The following is a 9246-nucleotide window of genomic DNA, read 5'->3' on the forward strand; positions in this document are numbered from 1 at the left end:
TTGTACAGTGTATACAATGAATAGTGTCATAAATATATATCTTTGATTAGATACAATTAAAAATAGAATACATAACAAATAAAACATCTACAGAATACAACAATACAAACATACAATACAATTCAACTCATAGGAGCTGATCTCATTCATTCAAATATTCTTAGATATTAAAAAGAGCTTTTCCAGTTAATTATCTCTTTAATTCCAATTTGAATTTATTGGGATTCAGCTCTTGTTGGATTCGCGTCGGTAGCTTGTTATAGAACTTGGCTCCAATGTATGTCGGCTTCTTCTTGTAGAACTCAAGTCTATGGCTTTGCAAATGTAAAAGTTTATCTCTGTTTCTAGTGCTGTACCTATGATTATGTCCTAACGTCAAAATATTTCCAAGATTTTCTTTCACACTCATTATTGTCTGAAAGATGTAAAGACAGTAAACTGTCATTATATTCAAGTGAGCGAAATGTTCTTTAACTGATGCTATGGGGTCTAGGTGTAAAATTATTCTTATAGCTTGTTTTTGTGATTTGAGAATTGAATCCATGTTCTGATTTGAAGTAGATCCATAAAGACTTATACCAAAGGATATTATAGAGTGAATGTAGGCAAAATAAATCATTTTCCACGTTTCCATTTTACAAAAGGGAGAGATTTTTCTAAGAGCATATAATCCACTCGATACCCGTGACAAACCCTTGTGACATGTTCTGTCCAATTCAAGTTTTGATCTACTTTTAATCCCAAGAACTTGGTAGAGGTGGACTGAGAAATGACTTTGTTGTTCAAATTTATTGAAGGAAAAAATGTTTTTACCTGCTGTGTAGTAAATGTCAATAGGTTCGTTTTACTCATATTAATTAATTATTTATTGTTCATCAGATGTTTTGCCAAAGTGGAGAGGTTTGATTTTGCTATTTTTCTATAGTGAGGTCCATGTTATAATGACAGTATTTGATCAACTTTGGTTTTGGTATCCTTGTCAATCATTCGACAAAGCCGGTGGTACTATCCTTTTCTAGGTCCACAACGATGCCAATTATGTTTTTGACAGTGTAGAAATATAATTAATTAATGCAGAGAATCGGCATCGCTATTCTTCAATCTTCATCCACTGTCATTATAACGTGGACCTCACTATACGTCTAATCTTTGTTTTGTTTGATTCATGTACCTATATGTAGTTATGAGTGTGGAATAAATAAATTTGAAATTTGAAATTTTGAAATCAAATCAAACTTTATTGAATGAATAATTCAATTAAACTCAATTGACAAAGATGACTCAGTGAGTGAGTTGGTGTTTTTATTTTGGCTCTAAACTTTCAAAGTTTATTCAATATTTTCCAAGTTTCAAACCATTTACTACAGTGAAATGTTCAACTTAATTTCCTATTTCAACATTCTAAATTCAAAATGTTTAGTAATTATTCTGGAAACAAAAATATTTTGCTTGAAAGTGCTGACAAATCATAACCTACAGATGGAAATAAATTGAAAGTTGCATTACCCTGTTGTCAATACCCAGTTGCAGAAGTCTTCGGGGTGAATTACAGCATTTAATTTGGATTTTCGTTTAATAATAATAATAATAAGTAAAACCGTAGAGAAAAGATATAGCATATAAGAAGATATGCCATGGTTTGTAGAATTCATTCAAAGTTTGAAAGTTTTGTATCAAATTATGGTGTTGTGTGTCAAGTTGAGATGATACTGTATCATGGGGTGATTTATAGTATTTAATTTGGATTTTCGTTTAATAATAATAATAATAAGTAAAACCGTAGAGAAAAGATATAGCATATAAGAAGATATGCCATGGTTTGTAGAATTCATTCAAAGTTTGAAAGTTTTTTATCAAATTATGGTGTTGTGTATCAAGTTGAGATGATACTGTATCATGTTGTGTTGATTCTATAGAGAAAAGATAGCATATAAGAAGATATGCCATGGTTTGTAGAATTCATTCAAAGTTTGAAAGTTTTGTATCAAATTATGGTGTTGTGTGTCAAGTTGAGATGATACTGTATCATGTTGTGTTGATGCTATAGAGAAAAGATAGCATATAAGAAGATATGCCATGGTTTGTAGAATTCATTCAAAGTTTGAAAGTTTTGTATCAAATTATGGTGTTGTGTGTCAAGTTGAGATGATACTGTATCATGTTGTGTTGATGCTATAGAGAAAAGATAGCATATAAGAAGATATGCCATGGTTTGTAGAATTCATTCAAAGTTTGAAAGTTTTGTATCAAATTATGGTGTTGTGTGTCAAGTTGAGATGATACTGTATCATTTTGTGTTGATTCTATAGAGAAAAGATAGCATATAAGAAGATATGCCATGGTTTGTTGAATTCATTCAAAGTTTGAAAGTTTTGTATCAAATTATGGTGTTGTGTGTCAAGTTGAGATGATACTGTATCATGTTGTGTTGATGCTATAGAGAAAAGATAGCATATAAGAAGATATGCCATGGTTTGTAGAATTCATTCAAAGTTTGAAAGTTTTGTATCAAATTATGGTGTTGTGTGTCAAGTTGAGATGATACTGTATCATGTTGTGTTGATGCTATAGAGAAAAAATAGCATATAAGAAGATATGCCATGGTTTGTAGAATTCATTCAAAGTTTGATAGTTTTGTATCAAATTATGGTGTTGTGTGTCAAGTTGAGATGATACTGTATCATTTTGTGTTGATTCTATAGAGAAAAGATAGCATTTATAGTATTTAATTGGGATTTTCGTTTAATTATAATCATCAAATCATAACCCCTTTTGGACTAATTGTCAATCAAAATTCGGGAATGGAATAGTAAGGGCTGTGATCCTGTATTTCTGTTTCCGATCATTTTATGATCATGAGTTTGTGTCTGTTGAATAAATAAAAAAATAGATAAATGAATAAATTACCTCAACTCTTTTATCTTCATCAGATTCGACCGAATTGTCTTCGGCTGCTGCACCCCGACTGGCAGGTGTTTCTTCCACGTCTTCCTCTCCTAAAAACACACACAAATTTATAAAATTAATTAGGAAAAACAACATAAAATATTCAGAATCAATCTAAAATACAATCTACATCATCAAAAATAAGGAAACCTTGTGCTATTCCTCTCCCAAATTTGAAAAATAGTGGTCTATTCAGTAATATCATAGAATAAGAAGATATGCCATGATAAAGGATCGTTATGTTGCAAATGCGAGTGTTAACTGAAGCCGATAGTCCTAGTAGTTGTTTTTGGTGAAGCTATGTGACGCTGGTAGTCTCTCATACTGTGCCCTTCTTACACTCCCAACAACACACTAATAATAGACAGTATATAGGGTGTCTATGTTGCAAATGTGAGTGTTAACTGAAGCAGATAGTCCTAGTAGTTGTTTTTGGTGAAGCTATGTGACGCTGGTAGTCTCTCATACTGTGCCCTTCTTACACTCTTACACTCCCAACAACACACTAATAATAGACAGTGTATAGGGTGTCTATGTTGCAAATGTGAGTGTTAACTGAAGCCGATAGTCCTAGTAGTTGTTTTTGGTGAAGCTATGTGACGCTGGTAGTCTCTCATACTGTGCCCTTCTTACACTCTTACACTCCCAACAACACACTAATAATAGACAGTGTATAGGGTGTCTATGTTGCAAATGTGAGTGTTAACTGAAGCCGATAGTCCTAGTAGTTGTTTTTGGTGAAGCTATGTGACGCTGGTAGTCTCTCATACTGTGCCCTTCTTACACTCTTACACTCCCAACAACACACTAATAATAGACAGTAGTCGGAGAAGAAATTTGGAACATAATCGACCTATAACATGGGATACCGTCTTATGCTATATTTAATCTTTGATATTGTAATATCAAGCACATAATTTACAATCTTTTAAAACATGAATTATTTTTTATATTTTTTCTGTAGCCTACATGAAAATGCATTTACATCATTTTTCAACAAATTCACGGCAATTCGTTGGCAATTTCAGGTATAGCATAGTAAAATTTTGTCGTCAACTTATAGCAAATAGTTACCAACAAAATGTCTTATGCCGACTACGCTTTCTAGACAAAAAAATTCACAGCCTATGTTACTTTAAATTTGAGAACAGCAACTTGTTTCATACAAAAAATTGACAACTTTTGTTGCCAATAAAATGTCCCAATTAGGCCTATTCCATGCCGACTACGCTTTCTAGACAAAAAAATTCACAGCCTATGTTACTTAAAATTTGAGAACAGCAACTTGTTTCCTACAAAAAATTGACAACTTTTGTTGCCAACAAAATGTCCCAATTATTCCATGCCGACTACGTTTTCTGGACAAAAATTCACAACCTATGTTGCTTAAAATTTGAAAACAGCAATTTGTTTCCTACAAAAAATTGACAACTTTTGTTGCAGAAAACTTATTTCCATAGAAATGGGCAACTTCTGTTTCACAAAAATTTGAGAATAGCAACTTGTTTCTATGAAAAACTGATATTTTTCTGTAGCTGAAATTTTGCAAACAGCAACTTGTTTCTATAAAAATTATCAACTTTTTTGTAGAAAAGTATTTGTAGGCAACATTTTGTTTAGTATTTTGGTGAAAACACAGCTTAAATCGCTAACCTAACCTTACAAGATTTGATCAATTATTTACTTCAACACCTTGAAACCTATGTAGACAAATATAATAAGTTACAATTAAAATTAAGTTGGAGTTAGTGATACAGATTTATGATGAATTTAATGTTAAAGATTATAAAACTTTACTCGAATTTTAGTAATAAAATAGTAAACAATGAATAGTACTTCAAACTGTTTTTGTTGGCTTTTTCTTTATAAACTGCAATAATTAAAATATATTTAAAACGGAAGTATCCTAATTACCTTAATGTCTATGTAAGTTAAATAAATTTAAAGCTTATCAAACATTTAATATTAAATTATTCATAATAAACAATGAACCGGCGTACTATTAGCCGTAGTAGCGCGTAAACATACAAAAATTAACCCCAAAATCGGCAATTCTAATTACAAACTGTTATTTGAAACTTAATTAGAAAGTAAATAGTTGATTTGAGGAAAAAATAATTTTAAAATTACATAGGCGAAATATTTCTTTGTTTGGCATCCACCATTTTGAAAAGGGTCATGCCATCATCACGCTAACTGACAAGGAAAAATAATGAGGCGATACCTTAATTTAACTTTCAATAAACGGTAACCGAGTATTGTTTGTTCAAAAATGACTTTCAAAATTGTAAGAATTTGATATAATGCGTGATAATTGTATTGGATTGACAGAAAGTGCATCTAATAACCATCGATAAATCTAATTATCCAGGCATTTACATATTCGCCGATTTCTGGAGTGGGTTCACAAGCATGGTCGAAATTAGAGGGACTTACCGGCAAAAGACTCTTCCAGGTCCTCGTCAGAGGCCATGACAAAACCTCAGTAATTGCTATTTGACACTGATATTAGTTAAATTTTAGTAAAAAAACACTGCAACACATAAGTAACGGCACAATTCACTATTATAAACAACTTCAATCACAACCACAATCGAACAGAGACACTGGCTGGAAGAAGATAGAAGAGGGAACGATTTACGCATGCGTACTACGCAGGATAGTAAGGCGGTTCTACATTGGTGCGAGTATTTTCGCTCGCACACACTCGGGTACGCTCGACGCATTTACTCGGTACTTTCAATTCTCTTTGAAAAATTTGAAATAGCATTTTTTACCGGATATGTTTGACGCATTCACTAAGTACATCCAATTTGCTTTAAAGAATGAGGAATGAATTTTTTGTCGATTTTGGTTGGGAAATTTTGAATTCTTTAGGCCCTGTTTCATAAAACTTATTAGTCATGTAATTCAGAAGGATCACCATTCCAATTACATGCTCAACATAGACGATAAAATTAGCTGTTCCTGTATTACAGGAGCCTGAATATGTGTTCTTTTATCATAGCTTCAATTTGTGAGACCCCCAACTAAAAAAGTGTTAACCCCAGACTGTGAACTGGCTCTTTTGCTTTGTGACTGAATTATTATTGTACTGATTTCCAAATTCACAACTTGTAACTATATGGAGATCAATAAAACTTTTATTTACTATCGTATTTTTTAAAACTTCAAAGTGTTATGAAAGTTTGAAGTTTTATGAAATTCGATAGTAATAATATTAGTGTAAACAAGATGGATAACCAACAACAAAGAATTTTATAGTTTACTCCCTATAGTTAAAATTTCAATATTTTACAAAAAGCAAACTGGCATTAACAGAAGTGATGAAAAAGTTGAGAATATGTGTTATAATTTAATGGGAGAAATTGTAGTAAATTATTAGGCTGTTCGCTGTTCACTAAAGGTAGAACATACTCAAAGAGTTTCCTTGTTATCACAGCTGTGATGACACAACCATGTATGACAACGTTGTGTCATAGTCAGCAACATATCATAATCAGCTGTCACCTGAATCATAAATCACTCTATCTTTTTCTTACACACATGGATGTTCATCCTGTTATATTCTCAAAGAAGATTAGGTTGTGAATCAATTTAATTGTTCAATAAAGTTGATCTGAATAACGGTGCAAAGTATTGTTCACCATGTCTATTGGAAATTTTATTAAGATGATTGATGTAAAAAAAAAAGTTGGAAGTAATCATTTAACAAACCAACAAAGGATCAAGAACTGAAGGCTCCAGTCATTAGAAAGATGAGTCAATTCCATTGTTCAACAAACTTGATTTGTATAAAAATATGTGTGTTGAAAATTTGAAGGTGATTTATGTGAAAAATTGAAAGTACTCCTTGAACAAACCCACAAAGTTCAAAGTGATAAGAACTAAAGGCTACAGTAATTAGTGAGAACTTGGAAGTTAATAAAAACAATATACAAGTCTTGAAGTAACCTTTACTTTTTAAAAACTTAAAAATAGTTCAACAACTAGTTTCGACCCTAACTTAGAGTCAAGTTGAAATGTTGACACTAGGGTCGAAACTAGTTGTTGAACTATTTTTAAGTTTTTAAAAGGTAAAGGGTACTTCAAGATTTGTATATTATTATTATTTTTTTTTTTGATGTGACAACGTCTTATAAATTGGTTTGCCGGGTGACACTTCAAGAAACTGCGTTACGTTCCCACGTTATGCGCTCACAATGAGAGCGAGTGAGAGCGTTCGTTTCGGTTCACGGTCGTCTGGAAAGAGCACGAATAGGAGCAGTGGCGAGCAATGCTCACAGCAGCAAAGCAACCCGAAGGCATTCACCTGGAGAGAGAGTGAAACGGAGCAATCTCCTGCGACTGCGCCACTACTTAGTGAATGGGTTATGTGAATAGGTATAAGTGAATAGGTATAAGTGTAAGTATAATAGGTATAAGTGAATAGGTTATGTTGTAGTAATCACAATGTTGTGGTAGTTTTCTATCACAAAAGTAGTATAAATCGTTTCTCAGCCAATAATAATTTGTTTAACTTGAAAAAATGAGCACGACTTGCCATGTAAAAAATCGAATCAAGCACAGTTAGCCCGCCTAAGAGCGAGAGAGACAGAGTGATTTTGTTGAGGATGTGTGAAGGTAAAAATAAAATTTTGTTAATATGAAATTCAGTGCGAGATTCTTTATAGAAATTAATGTTTTAAATATAATTCTTTGTATAAATAAATTTCAACTGAGTTGTGGTCGATGTTGTAGAAACGTTCCATGATGAAATAAAAACACATAGATGTTGTCAGTTTTCTACACTTTAAAGTGTAGAAAACTGACAACATCTATGTGTTTTTATAGTATAAATAAATGTTTTAAATTGTTACTATTATTTCATCCTTCTTCCTACTATAGGAATGAATATTCACATTAAAATTATTTTACCACTCAAAGTCTGTTTTTTTTTTGTCAATTTTTTTTTTCATTCAATATATTATTTTTATTAATTTGTTAAAAAGTAGACCATGTGAGTGAAGTGTTTTTAAGAACTTAAACTAACTTTCATTGAATCTTATGATATTGCTTCTGTTACATGACATCATTTAACCATGATTTAAAACAAAAACCCCACTTAATATTCCAAAATCTCTCTTTATAGTGAGAATGACATCAAAGAAAGATAAGACAGCAGCATTGCTGATTCTCTGCTTTGTCACTGTCCTCTATGGACGATGACTGATACCAGTATATCTGATGTAATATTGAATGTTTAGGCTTATTTAAAATAATCAATTATATCTCATTCATCAAGAGAATATATATTCCATTAATTGAATAAAATAAATTTCATGATAATTGATATTGGATATTTTGTTTATGAATTATTTTCTACATTATTTTCAACACAATCCAGCAACATAGCAGAGCTAGGAAAGGATAGCTCTATCTGCTTTGTCAAATGATAGACAAGGATGGCAACACCAGTGCTGATCAAATACTGCCATTATAACTGGACCTCACTATAGTGAAAATCATTCTTCAGCATCCCCATAGTTGTCACATGATTTATTTTTTCTGCTCTGAAAATACTAACAGTTGAAATTGAATTACACCATTAAACCTGTAGTGAGGTCCACGTTATGATGGCAGTGGAGAAATTGGAGAAAAACATTGCCAATCCTCTGTCTTGTCAATGCCTTCTATAGATGGTAGCTGATACAGGTTTATTGATGTAATATTAACTGTTCATTGTCGTTTAAAATAATCAATTATATTTTATTTAGCAAGAAATTATATTTTTCAATAATTTAGTAATGAATTTTCATAATTTAGATGATATATTTTGTTTATTAATTATCAATTCTACATTGTTAAAAGATGATCTGGCAACAGAGCAACGCGAGAATGAGATGGCGCTAGACGCTTTGTTGAATGATAGACAAGGATAGCAACACCATTATAGTGAGGTCCTCGTTATAATGACAGTATTTGATCAACTTTGGTTTTGCTATCCTTGTCTATCATTCGACAAAGCCGGTGATACTATCCTTTTCTAGGTCTAAAACCGTGTCAATTATGTTTTTGAAAGTGTAGAAATATGATTAATTAATGCAGAGAATCGGCATTGCTATTCTTCTATCTTTATCCACTGTCAATATAACATGGACCTCACTATGGTAATCAAAAAAACTGCTATACAAGCTTCCAGGTTGATTTACACTGGACATGCTCGTCGAAGCTCTACACAACACTCGATGAAAGTGAACCACTCAGGCGGGATTCACACAGTTTTTCATTAATGACTTTTTTCATTCAATATGCCAACGG

The sequence above is a fragment of the Nilaparvata lugens genome, chromosome 14 (assembly GCF_014356525.2).
Source record: "Nilaparvata lugens isolate BPH chromosome 14, ASM1435652v1, whole genome shotgun sequence".
Lineage (NCBI taxonomy): Eukaryota > Metazoa > Arthropoda > Insecta > Hemiptera > Delphacidae > Nilaparvata > Nilaparvata lugens.